The sequence below is a fragment of the Zonotrichia albicollis genome, chromosome 7 (assembly GCF_047830755.1).
Source record: "Zonotrichia albicollis isolate bZonAlb1 chromosome 7, bZonAlb1.hap1, whole genome shotgun sequence".
Classification (NCBI taxonomy): Eukaryota; Metazoa; Chordata; class Aves; order Passeriformes; family Passerellidae; genus Zonotrichia; species Zonotrichia albicollis.
The window spans coordinates 25150142-25175593 of NC_133825.1; the positions used below are offsets into that span (position 1 = coordinate 25150142).

General features: G+C 41.1%; 1 long non-coding RNA gene across 1 annotated transcript in view; it reads right to left on the reverse strand.

Moving 5' to 3' along the window:
* The window catches only part of LOC106630758 (uncharacterized), a 139460-nt gene extending 136356 nt beyond the window's left edge, over positions 1–3104 (reverse strand). The window contains exon 1 of the long non-coding RNA XR_012581086.1: positions 2133–3104. This is a non-coding gene — a long non-coding RNA (uncharacterized LOC106630758). The remainder of the gene's footprint in view (positions 1–2132) is intronic.
* Positions 3105–25452: the final 22348 nt, after the last annotated feature.

The following is a 25452-nucleotide window of genomic DNA, read 5'->3' on the forward strand; positions in this document are numbered from 1 at the left end:
GTGCTGTCTCTCCCTTTCAGTAGAAGTTTTAATGCATTGGCCTTGACACCATACTCATACTTCTGTCACTTATCTTTGTTTTTCCCATTTCCAGAAACAAGATGTCTCTACTGCAAAATTTGCCCATAATAATCCCTTAAAACATGGCTTATTTTTATCCTAAGAAAGAACTTTAAAAATTCAAGTCACTATACTTCCCAAACTGCTCAATGCTGTTAACATTCTCCTTTTAGCTTTGCATCATATACAATAAGCATTTCATTTGCCTAATGAAAAACATATTTAAACTAATGAGTACACAGTGTTTTTATTTACATATGCAATTAAAATTTACCACTATTAATAGCTGACAGAGGGGAAGAAAAAGTGTGATTTATTCCAGTAACTGCACACTCTTTCAAGAGGACAGCACTACACAGTCAGTTTTAAAATTGTCATCAGTGCAGGAAAAGCCAAAATTCTGGGGTATCCTTGTTGGAATCCAAAATGCAGGGAATTCTCAGAACTTTGGGCCAGTAAGTCAAAGCTTAGAATTAAACACAGGATCTGAGGGATCCTGTGTTTAAACTGCCATTCTTGATCAAAACCTTTTCAAGTGAAAAGAGAAACCACGGCTGAAAAATCCTGACTACAAAAGCATTACCTGCTCGATGCAGCTGATCCCTTGGTCTGAGCCCTTGGAAAAGGCTTCCAAATTCAGGTGCTAGAAGTGAGAATGTGGATTTACAGTTTAAAGTAGAGACACAAGTAGAAGGAAGTTTAGAGTTTTAGAATACAGTACTGTAGGTTTGTGTGTCATAACATGATTGACTAAGAAAGCTTACACTGTAGCTTGAGTCCATAACACAAAATATTTAAGGATTAGGTTAAAAATATAAATATCTTCTTTGGTAGTGTTTTTTTGGTTAATAAGTCCTTGAAAGATCTTGTAACTAGGGGTCTTGTGATCTTCTGAACCATCCTCTGAAGATACGAGTTGAACTCACCCTTCCTGCCTATATAGAAGAAAAATAAACCGCACTATCTAAAACCTCAGAGGTCCTGCCTTTAACTCATTCAAAATTCCTTCAAAATCCCCCTAGTCCCTGTAGTGCATTCCTGAAGATGAAGCCATCAGCTCTTTACCCCTTCTGAGGTGCATTAGAGTGAGCCATCCCCAGCTCACATTTCTCCCACATTCCCGTGGCTTCCTGGAGGAGCCTGGCTGGGATCTCCCAGCTGGAGCCATCCCGTGGTTTATCCTGTGAGAGCAGAGCTGAAGGCACTGGTCAGAGCCTGGCACAGGCTGAAGGCACTGGTCAGCAGCTGGTGCTGCTGCTCTGCAGATCTCCCAAAGAGGAAAAGCACACCAAATGTACCCAGAGAAGGCAGGAGAAGCAGGGTCACTCGCTGCAAATTGCTCAGGAATGAGAAACCTGGAGATGGGGCTGCCCGCAGCAGGCAGTGGCTATCTGACACTGACACACAGATGGGCACAGTGAAATGAAATTAATCAAAAGGAGCCAGAGATACAGAGATCTTTAGCCCACCCCATTCTTCTTAGAAACAGAGTTCAAAGACAAGCATCAGACATCAGCTATCACAGCATGGACAAACATGACAAAGGGTGCTAAATCTTCCACCTTTCTGCTGTTATCTCTCACAGATGTTACAGAGCTTGCCAGGGGAAAGCAGATTTCTGCTCCAAGCTCACCATGTGCAAATATGCTCTTGCTGAACAGTTCTGTTACTGCAGCACACTCTGTTCTGGCGAGTGAGAATTTTATCAGCAGCACTATAAAGGCACTCAAATTCAATCCATCCTTATTGATATGCACTAATATGCATTTTTCTAAACATTTTGTGAATGGTGTAATCAGAGCTAGGACATCAAAAATATTAGTAATGCACATTAAAATAATCTTACTGCAGTTTTACAAGCAGCAATAATTTTGCTTGGATTTGAAAGTTTGGGTTGAGTTGCTTATTTTTTAATTTAAAGGAGGACATATGAAGAGACAGCAGAGAAAAGATGAAGCTTTAATATATGTACTGAACAGTAGGATTTTTTTTTCAACTGCCATTCTTGATCAAAACCTTTTCAAGTGAAAAGAGAAACCACAGCTGAAAAATCCTGACTACAAAAGCATTACCTGCTCGTTGCAGCTGAATGTTGGCTCCCTTGCAGATGGCTGGCTGCAGTCACTCCGGATTTATGGGATGTGCTCCTGCGTGCAGTGGGAAAAGGGCTGGCAGTGCTGGTACCAGGGCTGATCAAAGTGATCATCACCACATTGCTTACACAGACAGACACTCACATGCTGCAATGCAAAAATGGGTTGAAAGGATGTGGAAAGTCCAAGTCGTAATGTCTAAAGATGGGCTGTGACTACAGTGAGTTTCCCGGGGGATAGCCTTGGAAAAGGCTGATACACGGAGAGATGCTTCTGCAGATCTGAGGCAGAGGTGATTAATGACATTAGGGGTAGTTTTGCACTCTCAGTTTCCGTGCAAATAGCTGGGCATAGCCTGGCTAACCCCTCCAGACTTAACTGGGTGCCACGGCACATCTCTGTGTGAGTGCAGTTCAGTGCCTGTGACACTGCTGGGGCTCCAGATGGGGCTCTTACCAATGGAGCCGTGCACTGTGTGGAAATGCAGGATTTTGTGCAGAAACTTGTCAGTTGTGAAGTTCTTTTTAAGAGCTGAATCAGTTATTTACTACCTGCGTTGTGCCGGCACACAGCTCTGAGGTGCTGTTGCTGTTTACAGCATACAAGGAAACAATAGGAGTATCCAATACCAAAGGGAGATTCACTTCTGAGTTACACAGGCTGTAAGGAAACAGGTGAATGGTAGAGAATAGGCAAGCAAGTCTGTAAATACAGACCAGAGGAATCACCAAGTGCTATGTGCATTATAAAATCAATGCTCTCATTCACAATGCCAGAAGATAGAGTCAGGAGCCTACACTTAGGTAACAACATCTCCCTTTCTTCCTCTTCTCTCTCTTTATTCATGGCCACATGTTGGGGGGAGAATAATCAAGAGGATGGCTATGTAAAAATACTGTACTGTGTAAAAGGTGCTGTAAATCTCTGATTTGTCTCTCTTTCCAGTTATGCAGTACCATGAAGCATGAGCAATATTGTCAGCACAATAGAGTCAATATTGCTGTGAAAGACTGAAATGTATTCTTTTCCACCTTCTGCTACATTAACAAAATTGCTTGCTAAGTTTTGATTCTAGGACATTTGCAATTTGCAGTAGCTGATGGTGATGCATGAAGCAGAAAGAATGTGTTGATTTTTAAAGGGGATTCGGTTGTTACAGTAGGAATATTTTGAAATTGTTTCCAAACTATTAGGATTCACAGTGAAGTGACCTAACTATTTAAATTATGGAATTCCAAGATGTTATTTTAAGAGAGTTTATTTTCTAAGCAATCACTGCATTACAAGTGTGGTTATTAGATAGTTCTAGAATCTCTTGCCCTCTTCCCTGGCAATTAATTAGTATTTCAAAATTAAATAAATTGTAATGTTATGGTTAAATGACTCAGGTTCTAGATGGCTGTAGGTGATACAGCTGCAGTGCCTTAAGTTCTTCTGACAGTCTGAGCTCTCAGGAGAGACATTAAAGAGCAGCTTGGTACATGATTTATGCCTGATGATCATTGAGTTCCATTAAAACATGTATGTACTGGCTTGAAGAAACACATCTTATGAATTAGTATGAAATGGCTTTCAAAGAGAAAAGAGCTACTCAGTACATAAGTTACAGCCCTGCCCTTCCTTTTCTTTAATCTTATGGATTCTTGTTAGGGTTTCCCCCTCCTCCTCCCAGAAATTCATTGATGGTTTTGCCTTTAAAATTCAGCATAGTTTTGCAGGACTCTTTTCCAGAACAACATGTAAAATGTATTGCTGAAACAGAAGGATATTGCACACAAAAATAAACTGGCCAAATAATGTAGCTGCTCTGAATTATTCACAGCTATCTAGCAAGCATTGTTTGCAGTAGAGCAACTAAGTAAACAGAATGGAAAATGAGTTTTGGCATGATTCTAGAAATTAGCATTCTTCATTTCTATGGTAACATTGATAAAAAGTTGTTGCTAATAATAATGAAATACATGCAGAATAAAAATAAGTAAGCTAAATAGAAGGCATCTATTGTAAGTCTAAGTGTTTTTCCCTTTTTTCTGGAAAACACATGTACAAGCTTGCACACATCTCAACTTTGGTTCAGCTCAGACTACTGCATATATTATTAGCTCAGTTTGCCAGCAAGTAAAAACAGATGTTTGATGAATACGTATGTGACCTAGGGTAGCTGCAGGAAGACTATTAACACAGAAAAACTCATGAAGAGATTTTGTTTCTTTCACTGGCATTTTGTAGAATCACAGATTCATTAGCAGCTACTAATGAATCCAGGGTACATTAAAGTTTTTGGCAGTTTTTCTCTGACAAGAATGCCCAATGATAAAAATACACAGAAGAAACTTTCTAAGCTGGAAAAATCTGCCTAACACATTTATAGTCTCAGGTAGAAAATAATTGCCTTTACGTCCAGCTAGTAATAATGTATTATATAATTCTTATCAGTACACATATACATATTTATAGTTTTTATTGTTTTATAGATATGTATCTAGAAATAAAAATTTTTGCCTTACCATGGTTTCTCAAATCTCAGTTGCAGTGGAGGGAAGATAACAAAAAAGCCCCATAATGCAAATCTTGCTATCCCTTCCCTTAGCAGAAAACTTGTAAAGGTTCCTGATGATACAGAGGAGAGAAGTCTGATCCCATTATCAAATAAATCAAAATCCATTATAGGGAAACAAGGAAGAACAGGAGGGATGAAGAATTGTAAAACCTCATCTGCATGTTAAGCTTTGCCTTAAATACAATCTGAATGTGCAGCTAAGCTCTACCAGCATTACATAAGCCGGGCTTCTCATTCATTCTCACAGGGTTCTGTATTTTTAAGTTCCACAGAGGAGGAAAAAACACTGAAAGTTGTCAAATATTTTCAGCTTCTGGGTGGAACTGAATGCCTGATCTGAAAGACAGATTTAGCAAGTTTTCCAGGGCACACTCAAAAAATACAAATAATTTAGAGACACTGTGTGGGAGATGAAGCATCTATGTGAACCAGGAGCAGTAGGAGCAGCTGAGGAAAGCATTGTTTAAATCATCTGGAGAAAAGAATAACACAACACATACTGCACATATGCTAAGGGAGGTACAAGCAGCTTTTGCCACAGTAAAATACATTTGGATCAAAGATACAGTGTGAAACATGACAAAAGCTGCTGAAAGCAGCTCCAGCCAGTGCTGCTAGTGAGTGAGTGAGTGTGTGTGCCAGCCTGTGCTCCTCAGGTGCCCACTGCACCTCCCTGCGCTGCCTTGTGCCTTTGCTCCTCCTCTTTTGGGGCCAGACCCTGACTGTCACCGTAGATGCCATCAGGTCTGTACCAGGGTTCACACCTGCACTCTGGATAATGGAGATTGAAAACTCTGCCCACTGCAATTTTTGGCTTGAAAGACTTAATCAGGACAAGAAACAGGAGGCTCCTGTGAGAGTTCCAGCCAGGAGAGTGGCCGGATTACCACTGCAGCTCCCAGTGGAAAGCACCCTTGCCTTGCACACCAGACACACCACACAGCTGCTCAGTTCAAAGCAGAAAGTGAAACATTGCATAACATACACTAATTTGGCATAGCTGTATAAAAGTCATGAGGTTATTTAATCCTGCTGGCTATTCAGATTGGTGGCCATTAGCAGGAATTGCATGACCAGCATCTGATGGTCATCCAGGTCATGCCAGGGTGGACGTGCACCACCTGTTTGGACAGCCTGGAACAGTCAGGGCCTGTGGAAAGAGGTTGTGAGCCCTTGGACCAGACTGGTTTTCTCTAACAAAAATGGATGTATAACCACCAGTGATAGCACAGCTTGGGGAGGAGCAAAGACCCCCATCTTGCTCCTTGCCTTTCTCATTAAAGAAGTCTTGAGCCCAGCAGTTTTGACCTTGGAGATTAAGAAACATCCAAGACTGAAGCCATTGGAGACCAAAGAACAGCACTGGAACATTGTTATCATCACCTGACTAACCTATTTGATAAGTGATTGCTTTTTCAGCTGTTATCACTTAGATTGTCATGAACTACTTGACAGACAGGTGCCTGCTTGGACTTTGGAGTTTGCCTGGTTTCTCACTCCAGCAGAGCATCTCAGCTGTCATGGCTGTCCCCCAGTTCCCTTCTCACAGCAGCTGTGACAGTGAAACACTGGAGAAGCTTTACTTCCTCCTGATCCCTGTCATTGACAAAACAGAGCTAACACAAGGGCTGAGAAAGGGCTGGCAGCTCTGGGCTGCCTTGGGCTGGCTCTCCTGGCCCAGCCATGTCAGTGGGTGTCGAGGATAAAACTTGCACCAATAACAACTAATTAAACATGCTTAGAGCATCAGTCTCTGTCACTTCCCACCACACATCAGTGCTGGCTATTTCATTTCTCACTGTTTCCCTGTGAAAGGAAATCTTTTCACTTTTTTTCCTCAGGGTGCCATCTCCTAAGGAAGATGTTCAGAAAGGCTGAGGGCTGGGGAAGCCATGGCAATTAATATCTGAACTGTTTGCAACCAGTATTACTACCAGGTTAAGCTAATTTGGGGAATGAAACACAAAACTGGAATTACAATATTTAACTTGCTCAGGGAAAACATTTCAGCAAACCATCCAAAATGCTCTTTGGTGAGGGATATGGAACATCATTTAGATGCCATGTATGTCACACCAGTTATTTTGGAAATTCAAGCTGTAATTTTCTCTAGTCATAGCTGTACACAAATCAAGATAATTAAAAAATTATAATGCATAAGATATGGGTCTTTCAGGAATGAATAAAATGAATTTGAAGGGTGATTTTCATAAAGATTAAATAAAGAACAGATTAGAAGGTGTGCAATCCATGAAATATTAAAAAGTTTCATTTAGATACTTGCTATAGTACTTAAAGTTCAAAAAATAATAAAAAAGGTAATTTCAAAGATTGACTGGCCTCGCAGGGTGAGAGACACAAACATTTGGATTATTAGTTCTGACAGATTTTTCATCTTGTTGTTTCTGCTTCATCCTTTTTCAAAATGCTAAAAATTTATTTCTTTACAGAATCTTTTAAGTTGTTTTTAGAATTCCTTATGAGGAGAGGTTTGTATTGAGTTCATTTCCACCCTAAACATGAACAGACAGAATCCTATTGGAATATGAATCCAACACACTGCAACAGAATCCCCTCCCTTTTAGAACCACATTGTAAATAATGCAAACTGAATTCATACAACAAGTTCCCACTGGTGTCCTAACTGGTCAATACCCTTTGTGAATCTGGCTAATTAACAAAAACCAAAGCCATATCATGACCTCAGCACTATTTTTGTAAAGTATTGAAAAGAACCCAGATGAACAGGATTAACACAAAAAAAAAAAAAAAAGGCAAGGCAGAATCTGTCACTTATCACTTCTGTGGTTTTTCTCCAGGACTTCTGAAGTTGCTCCTTTGTACAAGGTGACTGCTTTTGTCCTTGTTTGCATGTCTCTCTATGCATACTTATCTAGAGAAAGTGTTTCTATTTCTATAGATAATAATCACACTTTAATATTTTCTTGTACAATAATTTTCCTCCAGAGTAGCTCTGTTTATTCCAATTATTTACCCTCCTAAGCACACCATTCTCAGGTGCTTATTACTAAATGTAGTTTTTCCATCACTTTGCAGCTGTGCTTCTCTTGACATATGAACTCTTAAATTTCATGCATTAAAAAAGCTCTATTATTACAGCAGTACTTTATTTATAAACACACATTGAAATTGGTACAGAATTACCTTTTCTCTTCCTGTAACCAGTGCAGACAAGTCTGGATTAATGCTGGGACTTCAGCAAAGAAATGCAGCCACAAATCCTAACATCCTAAGTATTTTCTCTTTTTAATCAACTTTGCCTTTAGCCAAAATTGAGGTAATGTAGAAATAAAGCTGTCAGATGTAATTTCACTTCTCCAGTCCCTCGGCTGGAGAGCACAGAGCCATGCTGTTCATCAGCGTGGGGATAACTGCTGCGAAGCCTCTAGCCACACTCTCTTTTTCAGTGTCTCTCCCCTTGCGTGTTTTAATTTAAAAAGAGAGTATTAAACTAATCATTTAGATGTGGAACTCTTCCTCATATTCAGAGGGGAAGCAAAGATTTCATTGCTTAGCTCTTGCAGCATCCTTTGGTCATCCCATGAAACACAGGTCCCAGAATGGGACATTTTTAAGCCTGCATTGATTCGCTTTACCAGAACAACTCTCTGCCGTGATTGCTTCCCTCACATCATTTATCTCTTCAACTAAAAATCAGAGTTATTCACCAGCTGAGATTTATTGAGCCTCACCTCTGCTGGAGCCAGCACTAGCAGAATTACAGAGAGCCCTTCAGTAGAGGCCCCTGTGTTAGGTGGAAACGCAGAGAACTGGAATGGCGTGCCAAAGAGTGAGAGAAAACTGCTGAAGTGATTTATGAATAAAACCTGGGATTCAAGTAAGGGATCAGCTCACACTCTTATCAGGCTACTCCCATGAGGAGAAAGAGACTGCTCTTACAGGCATGTGCGTGACTTGATCTGACAGAGCTGTTTGCAGTGCTGCCCCTTGGTGTGAGAGGCACCATCCACGAGTGTGTGATGGTCACAGTGAGCGCTGCTGCTGAGCCTCCTGCCCTGGCACTGCTGGGCTCTGGGCCAGCACTGCTGCTCCTCACACACACTGCCCTTCAGCTGGAGTGCAGCACAGGGGAACAGGCAGAGAACACACAAAAAACAAAGCTCTAAGTGTACACCTGGCAGTGATCTGTAAAAGTGCTGAAGAGGCCGGTACCCCAGCACAGTCCCTCACTGCTGCACCTTGTACCTCCTGCTCTTTGCCAACAGCCCTCTCACACAGCTTAATCCTTGTTCTGGCAAATTTTAACATGTGGATTTACAGGACAGATATGTAGGATTTGTCAGGGCTATGTCACATGTACAGATTTTTCCAGGGGTTCCTTTGAGTCTCCTTTATGGGCACACTGCAAAGCAAAGATGCAATGGCAACAACCACATGGTGCAGTTAATTCACCCATAAGGAAAACCAGGAAGCTTCAGAATACACTGAATGACAAGAAAATGTTTGTTTACTGGACTAAAGCCTGGAGATCCTTCCTTGGTGCAGATAATAGAAGCAGTTTTGTGGTGTGCCAGCCAAGAAAAACATTCATTGCTCAGCATGACATCCAGCTAAACTAATCTTTGTTTTCCACGGGAGATGTTTTTTCGATAATTTCTAAGAGCTAAAGGACTTCATTAAGAATCATGCAAGCATTGATCCAGATGTTAAACCTCTCTGTACAATGGGAAGCCCTCTTAGAAAGCAGTAAAGAATAATTGGTCCATTGTTATCTGGTCTTGAGAAAAGAGAAAAATACTGCCTATTTACTAAATGTTACTATATGGAGGAATCTATTTTATTGTGTGCATGCTGTTTGAAATACAATTAATTATAATGGTTTTGTTCAGTCAAAGCATAGGTAAACATTCAATTTCAACCTATTGTAGCACTGAAATTCATTATTGTTTCTAAATCTTATCCAAAGAAAAGCTTAACATGTGAGAAGTGAAACAGAGCTCCTTTTCAAATAACCAAAGCTAAGCAGAAGTAATATTTCTCAGTTGTTCCTTGTAGACTTTTTAAAATTTCTTATTTCTATATTATTTTTCTATCAGCTTTAACCTTGGGAAGTAAAAATATTGTAAAAATAACTCTTAGGCTGATTAACACAAGCACCCAATGTTCAGCAGGGCTCCAGCAGAGACTCAAGGCAGTGTGAGGCCATGATTTCTTGCACACTGGATTGGGATGTCTCTGGCAGCCACCCACCACCAGTGGGATCCTTCTCTCATGGTGAGAGATTCTTAGATAAAGGGCTCCTTCTCTGAAATACAGAAGCTTGTCCACCAACCACTCTAAAGGTCCCTGATCCCTTGCTGAAATTTGCCTTTTCAGGAACTGGGGAGCCCTTTTAGTGTGAGGGTCTGGACATGTCCCTCCTTGGAGCACAAGAATTTATCTGAGGATCTGCTTAAAAACCATCAGGGATGGCATGGCCAGAGTCCAACATCTAGATTTGATACTGTCTGTCATTAGACTTTCATCTTCACTGCTTCTTTAATAAAAAAAAAAAAAAAAAAAAAACCAATAGGGTAATATGTTTAAAAGTAATGAATGAGAAGAGGTCTGAAAAAATGTAAAAGAAAACAAAACTTTCTGTAATTTTTAAAACTTGCCAGACTCTTATTTTAACAGGGAGTTTAGAAATGCTTATTAGCACAGACACAGAGAGACAGGAGGGAAATGGTATAGATCTAGAAAGGCTATAGATGTAATTATGGGTGTCCTCAGAGTCTGAGAGATTAGGCAATTTTGGAACTAATTCCTAATGGAAATCCTTTTAATGAAACATATTAATGAAATCCACATTGATATTATTGTTGGGGTATAAGCAGAAATTTACTTAAAAGAATTACTTTCATGCAAACAGTTTTTCCAATTTAATTTGGAGCTGCCTGAATTTACTGAAAAGTACAAAATTGATTGATTTCTAAAGATCACATCTTGTAGAAAATGGCATTGTTCTGTCTGGGGAAGGAATTTGCCATTATTTCTCTCATGTTCTTGCAGGGGTTGGATCAATGCAGCTTCAAGCAAGAGCCTTGACTCTGGCCCTTTTCCTGGAGAGGTCTCTGGAGCCTGGGCTGTGCCTGGTGAGGGGCAGTGCTCTCTCTCTAGCTGTGGGACAAAGCTCAGGCTAAAAGCAGGACCATGCTATTCCTTTCCAGACAATAGAAGCACATTAAAAAATTCTGTAGTTAATCTGGCCTTTTAGATTATTTTTGAAATTGTTTTTTTAGGTGAAGGCAAAGCAAACATAGAAGAAGCCTTAAAAAAATAATTCTGTTAGGTTTTGGGGAAAGATTATTTGTTCTTTGTGGTCAGACCATCATCACTGTTAAACTTGAATTCTAAGCCACTTTTGATTCATGTAAAATAATGGTAACTGCTGATAACTATCAAAATCTAAAGAAACCCATTAACACTTGCCCCATGTCATGTCTAACAGGAGGAAATAGTATTGAGAATGCCTTCATACATCAGCAGTGCCACAGTAGATCCAGGGAGCTGTATCACTCAAAAAACAACTCATGCAAATACCATGAAATGACCAGGACAGCCTTCAAAAGTGGCTGAGTGATGAACTGAGGTATCTGAACCCAGGCTATCAAACACCTCACTGATGACAACACCCAGGCAGAGGCAATGTCAATGTCAATGGCAAGCTGTCAGCACATCCCTGTGTCCCAGTAACAGGAGTCACCCTCCTGAGCACTGGGGGAAATAATAATTTTGCAGCCCTCACTGTGAAAATGCAACCCCAAACCAGAACCCAAGCTGTGTCCTCTCTGCACCTGTAGATGTCACAAAATTCACACAGGTACCAGTAGCTGAAGCAGTAAAAAACTCTAAAAAATCCAACTCTCTGTTGAAAACTGGTTTTCTGCAGATGACATAGATCCTGTAAGCAGTTAGGGAGCACTTACTAGGACATGCATTTGCAAACAGTATTTCTCAGCTTCCAGAAGTATTCTTGATTATAGTTCTGCCCTCTGTAGTAGGATGGGGGTATGTTATAAATTGCTAGGGTAGGGTTATAAATATTATGTTTTACTATTCAATACAACTCACTTCTATTTCAGGCTGCACACTTACACACATGCTCATTTTTAGCCTGCAAGCAGTCATCCAGACACAGCCCCTGCCTCAGCTTATCAGCTGGGGCTGATGCTTGATTCACCTGCCAGTGCCCTACTGCCACTTGTGGTTTTTTTGGTTATTACAATAGGCTTTCCAGCTTCTACAAAAATGAAAAAAATTCACCTGACACATACTTTGAAAGAGAAAAGCACATTTGTTACCATAAGAAATACAAAAAAAAAACCCCTGTGCTTCAGACACATAAACTGAATTTCTATTAAAACATTTTCTTCACCTGACATAGGGAACTGCAGCCAGGAGGGATATTGATTGCTCTGTATGAATGCTCTAGTGTTGGCTTTAACAATACTGTCAGCCTGCTTCACCAATCATGCTAATACATTTAGCAAAAGCCCATCTGTAGTCTGTCATTTACACAAGCACTACACATTCACTATTTTAAATTCTCATTCCATCACATTTATATGGTTACCTCCATAGTTCCCCTCACAGCACACAGATTGCCACATCCATTTGAATTTCTGAAGCAGGCAGAAAAAGCCTGAGGCAAGGATTTTAGTGGAGCCACACACACACCCCCCTATAAACTCCTTTCCCTTTTATTGGAAACCCAGCCTCACCCCTCCATCTCCAGCAGCCTTTAGACACAGGTTTTGCTGAGCAACAGAGCTCTGCCATTCCTGCTCTCAAACTGAGTGTTGGGCTCATCAACTCTGCCAAACCAACCCATATTCAGCCCCCAGGGGAAGGGACAGGGACCCTGCCCACCTCTCCTGCCACTCCCACTCTGCAACCTTTTCTGCCTGTGCCACATGACAGGAGCGGTGACAGTTGCAGAGAATTATTTCCTCCGCACAATTCTTTCGGGAAGCATATGTGTAATCAACATTTAAAGGTGGAATTATTTATAAAACAGTCCTTGTGAGGGCTGAGGACTCAGTAATTATTCTGTGCAATTAGTCCCCAAGTAGTGTGAGACTACATTCCCTGGTGATCTGAGCTATGGAAACATTATGAGCGCCTGAGAGAAAACAGTTCTCCCTCAAAGAGATTGGCTACAGAAAGCAATCACTTTGCAAAAGGAAGGAAAAGGACTGCAGGTAAAAGAGCAAGGAATTTAAAGTTATTTTCCTATCTTTTTCTGATTCCTCTGTCTCTCTGAGGAGAAGCAGGCATCTGCCATGAGGTGAAGTAAGGGCTTTTGCTATGGCAGCAATTGATAAGAGCACAGAAACTGCTGTACAGTTAGACATTATCAAATCAGGACAGAATGGTTTCTTGCCCCTAAATACAGCTGCCATCTCCTCTTCAGTGGCAGCCATTAATTCACAGACTATTTTCCATATTTTTCCATGTGAAAGCTCCATTCTAAACATCTCAGCAATGAAAGGAAAAAACTGCCTAAAATTTTGTTTGAGTTTTTAAATTAAAATGTGCTCTCCTGGTCTACCTCAGTATTTATGACAAAACAAGCATAAGATGAAGCATTTTTTTCCCTAAGAGGGGAAGTGAAATGGTAAATCTTTCTTGCCCCACTGAAGAAATGGCAAGGGTAACGTAAGAGTGTCATGAGAGCCACTAGCCCTGTGCCTTCTAGGATGGCACAGTGTTCAGTGTAATGCCTGCCAGTCAATGGCATGGCATCTGCCCCCTGAGAGCAGCCCCAGCACAGCTCTTTGAACCCCTAATCCCTTCTCAAATCAATCTCTAGTCTCCTATTTGTTCTAATTTAAATTGGTGGCAGAAGTGAAGCATCTCTCCCTAGGGCCTTGCTCCTCCTGGACTGTATCCCCACCACAGAAACCTCAGCTAAGGGCTCAGAGCACAGAAAGGTTCTGCTTTCCCTGCTGGGATGATGAAGGGTTGCAGATGAACCAGGTGAAACGTGGGTGGCTGTTTGGGAAAATGCATTTTGTGTGAAGTGTAGATGCCTGTGCTTAGATGAGTCGTGCCCTGCTGTTTTCAAATCAGTCATTTCAAAGAGTTGCTTGCATGCAGGATAGACAACATCAGCTCCCTCCAGCACAGGCAAGGGACACAAGAAAGGTTCTGAGGTTCTTTAAAGAATATTGGTCACTAGATGGGGAAAAATATCCCAGAGGAATACTTCATTCAAATACCCTGAAAATGTCTAATTTACCTTGAGAGGAAGTAATACTGGAGTTAATTAGGATTGTATTAAAACTTAAATCCTGACAGTTTCATCTGTTCCTTCAACTGTCAAGACTTTTATGTTTGAATTTACTTCCAAAAGCCTGCAGGTGATAGTCTGCGCTTCGTCACAGTTCACAAGGTAGGCAGAAACTCAAAAAGAACCATGTCCTTGCAAGAATATTATTTTATCTGAAGTGTGACTAACAGGAAGGTCATATTCTACCCTTTTTCCTCCCCTCTCTCCCTTAAACACCTTATTTGCCAGAGCTACAGAGATTTAAAAGAAAAATCAGGGCATCATATAATGATTCATAGGCAAGCACAGCAGAAGCATTAATCATTCACATCTTTAACTCTAAAAGCATATAAACTTCCAAGGATGATCAGTCAATGCGACGCGTTTATATTTTAGCCGGAAATCAGATTTAGAAATGGAACATCCTGAACTTCTGACCAGAGAACAAAGTGTATGAAATGCCACAGAGCCAGTTTCAAAGAGCCCAAATGCACGGCTTCTACTCATGTAAAGAGGCAGCCTTTTATATAAGCAATCCTATTATTTGCAGCTCAGTTCATGGTTCAAGAAAATATCAGGAAAGATGAGCCAGAGCAGCAGAACAGAGCCAAGCATGCTGGGTCTGCCTCTCTTTCTTAACAAGAGAGGCAAAGGGGGGATGCTGATGCTTGACAGAAGAGTAGAAAACTTGGAAGAGAACTTGTGTGATTCATTCTTCTGTCTGAATAGACCTCAGAGACCTTTCTGATGATTTTCACATATGTTTCTAGTGGGTCTTCTGGAATTAGAAATGTTGAAAGTGAAGGCACTGAATGTAGGCTCTGTTCTGGGATACATGGCATAAAGAAAACACCCATAGGAAAAAGAAAACCCAGCAGAGACAAATATGAATTGCAAGTAATGAGCAGAGGACAAGACTGTGTATGATTTCTTAAAATATGTGTATTGGCAATTTATAAACAAGTCTGTGTTTCATTGTCTGCAAGGGATGATGCAGCAATAAACACAGGTGCCAATAATGGGCACTGGAAATTCAACATGTCCCTTCTGACATTCTGCATCTCCCTTTGTATTCTTCACAAGCAAATGAAATACCTTCATATTCTCCATATTCTCTTTTACAAAAACACAATAATAACTTTAATCTGACAGAAGGCAAGTCTTGACCCGTAACACAGGCTGAATTTCTGAGTAAATTAGAAACTATCAAAACTATTATATACTTATGGATTTCTAAATTATACATAAGTCTGTAATTGGTACTAGGGGAGAGGGAAACAGAATAGATGATAAGAAGCCTCTGTAAACAACCAAAAAATTTAGTTAAAAAGTTTAGATTCTCTTTAAACAAGTAGGTTTTTGATTAAAAAAACATCCACATTTTAAAATGTGCCATTTGCATTATTTAGCTTTAAACCCCAAAAACTATATTTAAAAAGCAAACTATCTTTTTTCCTCCCTTCCCTTTCATGTTTACTGTATCAGTAAGTTAACATACCATGAGTCATATTTGAACTCTAAGGCTGTTGTATCTATTTAGTTGTCACAACAGCAGCAGCATCTTGTGGGAACGAGGCAATAGGAAAAGAATTTTAGAGATAAGAAAAGATGTATTATACTGTTGATGTGACTTTTGCACAAAATACTAGAAACTGAACTAGGAACAATGAGATCAAAAACAAGTTTGAGAAGGAGTAGCAGACAAGTGGCTCAGAAGCCTTAGGAGCATATCACAGTCTTGAAGTTTTTGTTGGTACTCTTGAAGAACAGATCTCCTGGGAGAATTGATACCCATAAACTGGGGGCAGGGTGAAGTCTGCATGTTTTCTGAGCACACCCCACTAGCTAGGATTCTTGCTTTTTGCCTGCAGCTCTGTGTAGTGACAAACACCGAGGGCAGCATCCCAGCAAAGCAGCATCTTCCATTCCCCAGAGATGGACCCCTCCCACCCACAGATGCTGTACCCACAGTGGCATTATCTATGGAAAGTCAGCTTGCTCCTGTTACTGAGGAGAACCTTGTACAGGATAACAAAAAGCCACCAGTACAAGATAAGAACTGTTAGTGGGAAGTCATTTGTTGAGGCTGAGAGCTGCCTTGGCAGCCCTGTCCTGCCAACGTGGCTGCTGGAGGGAGGTGGTTCTGCTTTACATTCTAGATAACACTACAATTCATCACTTTTCCTTCTGAGCTGCACTTCATTTATCCCTGCATGGTGAGCTGTCATCTGTGCCCCTTTTTCATTTATAAGGAATAAAAATATGGTAAGGTGGTAAATATACCATCTTCTAGGATGTCACTCCATACTTATTAATAATACATGACATGTTAGAATTATTTAAAGGAAAATCAGAAATTTAGCATAACCTTTATCATAAAACTTGGTAGAAAAAAGGTCAGGATGGTTGGTGCCTGTAATGGTCAGGAATCTCTAAGTAGCAAAGGAATTTAGGACAAATTCTGCCATTTGAAGGGTTGGAAAAAAGCTGAAACAAAGAAGTGTAGCTCTGAAAGCATGCTATTAACAACATAGTCTCTTGTTAAAAATAGGTTTAGAGATACAACTGTGGGTCAAGCTAAGGATATGTGGAAGAGGAGTTACATACCCTTTTTAGCTTAGAACCACAGACCAAACTGTAGGTCATTATTACTTTGCAGTACAGGGAATTTTAAACATCTCTGACAATTCTAGAAATTCAAGTTTCTAAGATTAGCCAATGACTTGCACAAAGGCCATTGGTAGTCATTAATTCCAATTAAAATTAACCCTACTCAAACATTTGTGTAGCAAGACAGGACAGCAAGAATGCCAGAAAGAATTCCACTTATCAAACAACTAAATCAAAACAAAGTGACATAAAAATTACTTCACCATTAGCATTTCATATGCCTGAGAGGTGCACATTCAAATATAACTTTCTGCATTTATATGGAAATCAAGATAGCCTCCAACTGAATGGGTTATTGCATTCTGCTTTAATATACTGACCCTTGGCTTTCTGCTGTTATGAGCTTTGTCCCAGATAAGCCTGTGGTGATGGGAATCTGCTCTCAAGGAAGAAAACTCCTAAATATCTCCAGCACTTGGGTCACACTGGTAAAAAAAAGCTGCAGAAACTTGCAAAGAGCAGAAGAGAAAGTGACTGAGGTACCTGTGTGTGATGGTGTTCGCAGGGGTCTTAGGATGAGGGAAGAGATGAGGACCTGACTCCATGTTTCAGAAGGCTTGATTTATTATTTTATGATATATATTATATTAAAACTATACTAAAATAATAGAAGAAAGGATTTCATCAGAAGGCTAGCTAAGAATAGAAAAGCAATGATAACAAAGGCTTGTGACTGGCAGAGACAGTCCAGACAGCTGGACTGTGATTGGCCATTAATTAGAAACAACCACACGAGACCAACCACAGATGCACCTGTTGCATTCCACAGCAGCAGATAACCATTGTTTACATTTTGTTCCTGAGGCGCCTCAGCTTCTCAGGAGGAAAAATCCTAAGGAAAGGGTCTTACATAAAACATGTCTGTGACACCTGTGTGTGAGAGGAGGGACAGGAAAGTGCTCTGGGAATGCCCAGGGTGCCAAGGAGCCCTGCCAGGGGAGCCGGCAGCACAGGGCATTCCAGAATTCCCCCCTTGGCAAGCAGCCACAGGGCTGAGCTGATCAGCAGCCTCCTCTGCACAGCCACCTTTCTCCTGGGACGCAGAGCAAGAGTCCTTGTTGTGCCTGCCAAGGGAAATCTCCCTCTGATTGCTAAAAGCTCAGATGAGCTACTTCAAAAGAAAATAAGCATTTGTTGTTCCCTCTCTAGCAAAAACATATCCTGGAAGCTCAGGTTTATTACAGACTGCTGTGTTTGTGCTCCAGCTCCCAGTAACACCCATGGTGAAAGGGCATTACCATAGAGAACAGCAGGGGAAAGCAGACAGAAACCCGAGCAGCACATCAGGAGCTCTGCAATCAACAGCTTCCTGCTGTCAGCAGGGATCTCTGGAGTGATTTTCCTGAATTCCTGCTTGGAATTCATCAGGGTATGATGCCTAGAGAGTAGAGCTGCAGGGAGGGCTGAGTACCTGCTGGCAAGCACAGCAGAGGTGAGGAGGATGAGGAGCCCAGCCCTGCCCCAGCTCAGCTGGCACAGGCAGAGGCAGCATAAGCCAAGAGGAGAGCACAGGGAGCTGCTGAACCCAAACTGCCTGAAAAATGTGCTCCTTGAGCTTCACTCTAGAGCATCACAGGCAGAATCTTTAGTGAGCCTTAATGAGACTTATCAGTCTCATTATCTGTTTAATTCCTCATTATTTAAGCTTCTTATTGTGACCCTGATCACTGCTATGATTTGTTAACCCACACTTTTTCCTAACCCAGCCATGAAACAGAATCCAGACCCATCTCAGGGGGATGCCCTCCCTGAGGCATAACTGAATGCACACAGGGACAATTGCTGTGCTCAAATGCACTTAGAGGGGAGGCTCCAATGCAGGAAAAATGCTTAACTTCTCCAGCATGTGGGAAGATGCTTAACTTTTCACATGCAGAAGTCCTATCAACTGTAGACTTAAGCAGTTTTTGAGTATCATAACTGAATATAGATTATGGAGCCCTCACTGCACAGATACAAATAAAAGATCTTCAGCACAAATCTTAGAATTTTTTCCTAAATCAGTTTACAAATGAAACAATGCTGTGTGTGGCCCACAGGCAAGGATTTCCTCAGCTTTAGCAATAACTTACTGAGTATCTCCCTGTATTTACATTGGGTGTTCCCTCTCCCCCAACCCTGTGTGAAAGCCTTTAGAAGATATCTGCCTAAGTCAGAGCTGAGTGCCAGCAGCACGCTGCTGGTGCACTGAAATTTGCTTTTATTTCTGACTGTTCAAATTGCATCTGCAGGAAGCAGCTGGACAAAAATAACTCGAGGTGTACGAGGCATTTGGAAATGAACTGACATGTTGATTAGTAAATCCTGCAGCCTGTGCCAACTGGGGTTTAATTATTTTTTTAAATAACATCTACAGTATTAAAGAACTAAGTAGAAATTTCTCCCATTGTTAACCTTCTCCTTGCAGCTACACAAACCATGAGGGCAGCTGCAGTTTGTGGGGTGGCCATGCACAGCAGGACAGCTACAGCAGCTCCTGAAATGCTGCTGTCGCATCCCCGAAGAGCTCCAGACTTTCAGCAGCAGCCATATCACCTCAGGCTGTACCCACTTTTTAGCTCTACTTACTGCAGCACCAGGGGGGTGAGAGGGCAGAAGGTGTCCCTGTAAAAGCCATCCCAGTCTGCCAGTGCCTGGGGTGGAGCTGTCGTGCTCCCATCCCTGACTGAGGAGCCTGAAGAGTGGGGTGCAGCCTGCCAAGCTGCAGCTGTAAAATAAATCATAAAGATGCTTCCCAGAGCATGCTACCCATTATTCAATCCACTGTTTTGCTTCCTAATGTAGGAGTTTCACATGTGAGGGAAGTTATTTTTAGTGCCATGTGTGGTGCCAAAGTGTTTAATGATTGCCTGGGTTCACCCACCCCACACCTCTGGTTCAAGCCAGTGAAATTTAGGGGGCTTTTTCATGTGTCCCTCCTATCCTGTTCCCTCAGCCCTTAAAAGGCTGAGTACTAAAGGGAAATATACCTATAAGAGTTTTTATTATCTTTTTTTTGCCTGAACAATGTAATGTCATTAAACCAGTAAATTATTGCAGAAGCACATACCTGATTATAAAGCTGTTATGGGGCAGTAAATGAAATAGCCTTTGGATCTTCTTTACAAGCTACCCGCAGGAGAATCAGCAGGGAATTAGCAATGCCTGATACTTGGCCTTTGCTTGGCTATCCAGGGCAGGTTTTGAGTGCCTGGCAGTAGAGGGGTGAGTGCCTCCTTATCTAGGCTGCATTGGAGCCATATCAATTTTTAATTAGTTGAAGTAAAAGCCTGGTTTCCTGTGAGGTTGTTGTCTTGGCTTGAAAGTGAATCAACACAAACTACATTTTAATATAGCCTACTGTAGAAGACCTGACAGTTTGCACAGCTGTAATTAGAGGTTTCTAGTGCTTCTCACCCTCTTGAAAATGCAGCTCCTTTCAGGAGGCATGCAGCCTTCTGCACAGAGCTCACATGGGCTCCAGAGTACTGTTCTTCCAAAGCCTGAAAAATAATCAGGAAACGTGGTTTCAAGCATGTGCCTCTGCCACCTAGGAAATACATTAAGGAACATGAACTCAAGCTATTAAAAGTCCTCATTATATTTATGGTGTTGCTGGCCTGTGAGGAGACAGAAAAGTGCGCACTGTGAATTTTTCTTATAATAATCTTTTGAAATTTTGGAATGTGAAGAATGCTGCTCCACAAGCACCTGGCTGCTATTTAATACAGGCACAGCCTCCTCTGCAGGCTTCTAAACTGAATCTACACTTGGAAAAAAAATCTCAGGAGAGGGAGTCCTCATCTGTGATCAAAATTGTGAATGTCTGTACTGTGGGCAGCACAAACTGACAAATGCACACTTGTATATACAAAAGACACATTAGCCAATATTTCTGCATGAGAGGGAGTCAGAGGCCTCAAATTTATAGCCAGGCATTAAATATAGAGAAGAGATTTCTTTCTCACCTGAAGCTATCTTTGACTGATTTACACCCTGAAGTATGAGCAATAGATTCTGCCTCATACTCTGTCATGTATCCTCCTCACTTATATCACTACAAAACACATGGTAATGCCTTTTTGCCTGGTGGAGGGAGAAGCCATCCCACTGCAGCTCTGAGCCTCAGCAAATCACACTTGAATTTTAAAGGAGAAAAGGATTTGATGCCTGTGCAAGATGATGCTTGTGGACATTTAGAGACTTCTCCCTGCCTCCATAGACAAAGAATATACCTCACAAACCACTGAATACAGCACCAGGTTTATAGCTGCTCTGTTTGAAAGAGCCATCCTCTGCTCAGTGCCCTGGTTCTGGAGGGAGCATCCTGCACTGAGGGCTCATCCTCCTCCTCCTGTGCAGATTCCCAGCCCTGACAGATCCCCCTGGCTCTGCACAGGCACCCAGGGAGCTGATAGCCCTGGGGAGCACAGGAGAGCTGGGAAAGGGGACAGCAGCACTATGGCTTGCTATTTCCACTGGGAAAACATTACAGAATGGGAACAGCTCAGAGCTCCTGCTTCCAGCCTGGCACAAACATGACATGGCTCCCCTGGAATCGTCTGAGCAGCACTTCCCTGGCGCAGCAGTGACGATGAAGACATTCTGACTGCAGCTCTGTGGCACCATGCATCCCTGTTAATGCCTGCTTTCCTGCAAACACAGCCCACCTTCTCTGCTCCCTCTCTGCCAACATACCTGAAAAACTGGCTCAGCAATAGAAACGTGACCCACTGAGAGAACAGCTGAAAGCAATTCAGGGCTCTTTGTAATTTGAATTCAGTGGGTCATTCCTCTTACAGTCAGATGATGACATTTAATTTTCAAGAGATTATGCAGTGTGTGTTTGAATTGTGGGCACAGAGTAGTAAAAAAAAAAACTAGAAAGAAATCAATTTAATCTCTATTTTTCCTCTTTTAAATGTGTTTAAAATAACACTCAGTTCATCAGCTCAGAGTTGTTGTGGTGAATTAAACAAAGAATAGATCCATGTACAGAATGTCTACCAAAATGTGATTTGTGACACCAAATGAACAGAAAGGATCTTCAACATGGAATACACACCATGAAAAAAGTAAAAGTAGCAAATAAAAGGCATTTCTTGCTAGCACCCTGGTCTTACCCAGAATATAAAATGAAATTAGTCTTCAGACACTCGGAAGAAATGCATTTGCTTTTCCAAATGCATTCAAAATATTTTTGACATGCTTTTAAACCTGGATGTCTGTTAATACAAATGTGATGTTTCTTTCAGTTTAACAATATCAAGACACTCTCCTTGTACTTAGGCAACACTGTCTTAAGCAAGAGCTGTTGAAAATATGATAAACAAGAGTATCAAGGAGAATTACCTAGTAAATAAAGTTTACTATTTATGTTTCAGAGGTTTTCAGTGTGACAGACTGCTTTATTTCTGTGCTTTGTTTCACTTTTCTGCTTTTCTTTTCAAGTGATGAGGAGAAAAAAACAAAATAAATAAATATAATGCAGCTGCCAAAGACTTTTTAAAAAAAGAAAACTGCTGGAGCATTCTCATCTTTAAACAGACAGCATATACCACAGTAGGAAAATTCATAAATAAAAGAAACATGAGATGACATGTAAAGAAATTTGACAAATATCTTCCATCCCAAAGTGCTCTAAAACCTGATTTCTGCAAACATAGCTTTGATACCTTTGCAGTTGTAGTCTTCTCTGATAATTGTATTTGACAGAAATTCCTTTAGAAGTCAAAATGAACCTATTACTAAGCACATTTTCCTACAAGGGGAACAAAAAAGCAGCTTTTACTAAACTATTCTCTTTTTCTGCATATTTTCCCTGAAGTGCCTCTCTCTCTACATTTGCACAAGTATTCATAGCCTGTTCTTTGTTGTGCCATTTGGTCCCTGCCTGCTGCAGAAGGGAGGATTCTGCATTTCCATTGCTGGAGTCACTCCAGATCTCAGTGCTCGGAGAACAAACAGGACTCACACCCACCTCAAGTCTGAAATGCTACCTTTAGCATTATCCACACCAACTGCAGCTCACATCCCTGGGGAATCCTCACACAACTCTCAGAGCAAGTGGCACCCTGAGCTTATTCTTGTTTAGGCTCCATCTTTGCCTTAAAAACCTGGGGGTTGTACATTCCTTATCATCTGGAAGAGGCTGCAGACACCCATCATTAAAGATTCATTCTAGAAAAGCTTCAAAGGGAAAGAAAGCTTCCCTGGCTTTTCTTTTCCCTAGCTGTACCAGCTCTCCTGATGGAATTTGAGAGAGGTTAGTTCATTCTGCTTCTGGATGCTCTCCCTACCATTTCTTTGATTCTCTGCAGCAAATTTGCAGTCGTAAAATGTTTGAAATCAGCCTCCAGCCAGAATCTGCCAAGGTTTCCCCAGGTGATTTTTCCTCCCCATTTAGTTGATATATACCAAACAACACTGCAAATGCACAGAAACACACACACAAAAAAACCCAAACAAACCCCAAACAAAAAACCAAAGCAAAAATCCAAACCAAAGCAACAACAACAAATAAACCAACCAACCAAACCCACCCTGCATTTTTTGTTACCATAGTGTTTAAATGACAACACTGATCTTCCAAATGTGACATCAGATGGGTTTTTCCCCTTTTAAAATTAATGCTTTCCCTTCTCTGTATATAAACCACAAAATATAAACATAGCACACACTTTCCCTAGGTCTTTCTTAAAAGTAGTGCTACCGAATCAGAGTTAAATTTTTGTTAGCAACCATTGAAAGTGCATGCATGAACAGCAATTTTAGCATGAATTGTAAGTGTGAATTGCAAATAACCCATAAACAGGAAAATTTGAAAGTGAAATAGAATGCAGTAAGATTTAATTAAGAGCAAATTAAAGCATTGCCACCACTTTTAATGCGACTCTCTGCTACCACTTTCTGTAGAAAAACAACTCCACTGCCAAACTGCTGAAATAATCCAACTATTGAGGAGACAGAGGCAAATTTTACAGTGTTTTAACTTTTCTGTGTATGTTCTTTACTATTTTTTCCTGCTCCTCGCCTCTATTTCCTGATTTTGCTTTCTCTGCTCTCTAAGATTCTCTCATGCAATTTTTCCCAGCAGGCACTAAGTGCAGTCCTGGGGCTGGAGAGAGGAGTGGTGGGGGCAGGAGGAACTTGTGCTGTGAAAGCTGAAGCTGCAGATCTCCAGGTTTCAGCAATCCCAGCAGTCTTTCTCTGCAGCCTGACATGTAACCTGTACACATTCCTGAGCTGCAGTATTTCACTTACAGACCTGTGAAAAAAAACCCACCAATCTAAGTTTTCCGGAAAGCTATCGCTTCTTGGCAAAAGTAACATTTTCATTGGGATTTGGCCACTCAAAATGTTTAGAGGAAATCAATGAGTGTGTATACAACCAGACTGTGGACTAACAGGATGCCAAAAGCACAAGTGACTGAAACCCTGTCCCTAGGGATTCAACATGCACAAGCTTTGAAAAACTCAGCAAGTCTTTGAGGCTCTATTTCCTGGTGCAGAGACTCTATTTTCTGTGTGGTAAGTGGTAGAAGTCAGATTAAAAAATTCATTAGCAGCCCAGCAAATTTTCTATTAACTACTGAAAGATAAACTTCGAACAGAAAGCAATGCAGACAAGTAACCTTCTGAAAACCTGGTTTTCAGCAGCATTCAGGCTTTCCTTGATTTGATTACTAACTGGAAAGGTAAGACTATTCTTCAGCAGGGTGACTTAGTGATTTTCTATTGAATGAAGCAGAAGAGGCAATCATTCCTATCCATTCCTGACAGTATGATCCTGACAGGAAGGGTAGGTCCTCCCCAGATTGCCATCTCCGTAGGAAACGATATATAGCATCCATATGGTAATATCCCCAGTGTGCAACATCGCTGGTGAACCATGAAAATCTAAGAAAATACAAAATTTGAGTCTTTTTTATTTTTATTTTCAGTTTTCCCTAAAGCTACTGTAGTGAAAAGAACCTCAATACCACTAAATCTTTTTTTAAAGTGTGCTACATGTTAGATATCCTAAGACACAAATATTGCTTTCCTGGACCTTCATTTTGCCATACTGTTAATTATGAAAATCTATGCAAGAGGCTGCTCGGGCTTTTGTTCAGTCAATAATTGTATTTAAACATTTAAAATGTCTAATAAGTCAATCACCTTGAACTGCTGAAGAGCAGTAGCTACGTTAAAAATTAATTTTAAAGACTCTTTTTTTCCTAACTGAAATTCCCACAGAAGACATTCAAAATATTAATTCCAAGAACATTAATTTGGGATAATTTTTGTAGAGAATCCATGGAAATATGCTTTTAAAATACACCTGTGATGCCATTGTGGTTTAGTGCATCTGTTCTTTGCAGTCCAAAAACCCCAAAATGCTTTAAATCATCCTGTTCAAAGCCCAGGTGCTGTGCTGCTCACAGCACTGCCTGGAGTTTGTGATGACACAAACTGCAAAGCCTGGGCACGTTGGGCACCACGAGTGCCTGCCTGGGCAGGGGGGCACCAAACAGATCCCCCAAACCTGCCAGCAGGCAAGGGAGCTGTTTCCTTTCCTTTGCTCTGTAAATAAAATAGAGCTACATGCTTTAATAGCGCACACTGGGGGGATCTTCCTCAAGGCAAGCAGCCTCCATTTGATCTGACAGATTTCTACTTGAGTCTCTGCCTGTCAGGAGCCTCCAAACTTACGTTTGGGCACACTGGCTTCTGTATCCCTGGCCTTTGCAAATGCTTCCCTTGGGCTTTGTGGAATCTGTCTTAGAAGACGTTGCTCCAGCCAGTTTCTCTTC